Source organism: Otolemur garnettii, unplaced genomic scaffold (assembly GCF_000181295.1).
Source record: "Otolemur garnettii isolate 467f Iridium unplaced genomic scaffold, OtoGar3 scaffold00087, whole genome shotgun sequence".
In the NCBI taxonomy this organism is placed as follows: Eukaryota; Metazoa; Chordata; class Mammalia; order Primates; family Galagidae; genus Otolemur; species Otolemur garnettii.
In genome coordinates this window covers 7,686,624-7,687,204 of record NW_003852482.1, presented here as the reverse complement: position 1 = coordinate 7,687,204, position 581 = coordinate 7,686,624, and positions in this window count along the sequence as shown.

Genomic DNA, 581 nt, shown 5'->3' with positions numbered 1-581 from the left:
GGAGCGTCAGAAGCTGAGCAATTATTACTATCTGGCAGAAGAGAGGTTAATAGGGCCTACCTACTTCCAAGCTTGAGAGTGCAACACAGCTGCTTCAGAGACTGCTTTAGAATTTCCATGTATGTGAGGATCCCAGGGAAGGGCTACCTTTTTTTTTTTTTTGAGAGACAGAGTTGCCCTGGGTAGAGTGCCATGGCGTCACACAACCTCCAACTCTTGGGCTTAGGCGATTCTCTTGCCTCAGCCTCCCAAGTAGCTGGGACTACAGGCACCCAGCACAACGCCTGGCTATTTTTTTGTTGCAGTTTGGCCGGGGCTGGGTTCGAACCTGCCACCCTCGGTATATGTGGCCAGTGCCCTACCCACTGATCCACAGGTGCCCCACCCCATGGGCTACATTTTTGGAATGGAAACTTCATAAATAATCTGATTGTCTGGGGTGGCAATCCTTAGGTATGAAAGCCCAGGTATTTCATTTTCTTTAGTTTTGGCGGTTGGTATATTATTTTAAGATGCTAATGGTGATGGGTGCATTTAAGGTTAAAAGCCTTTTTTCCTCTTTTTAAACAGTGGGAAACTCA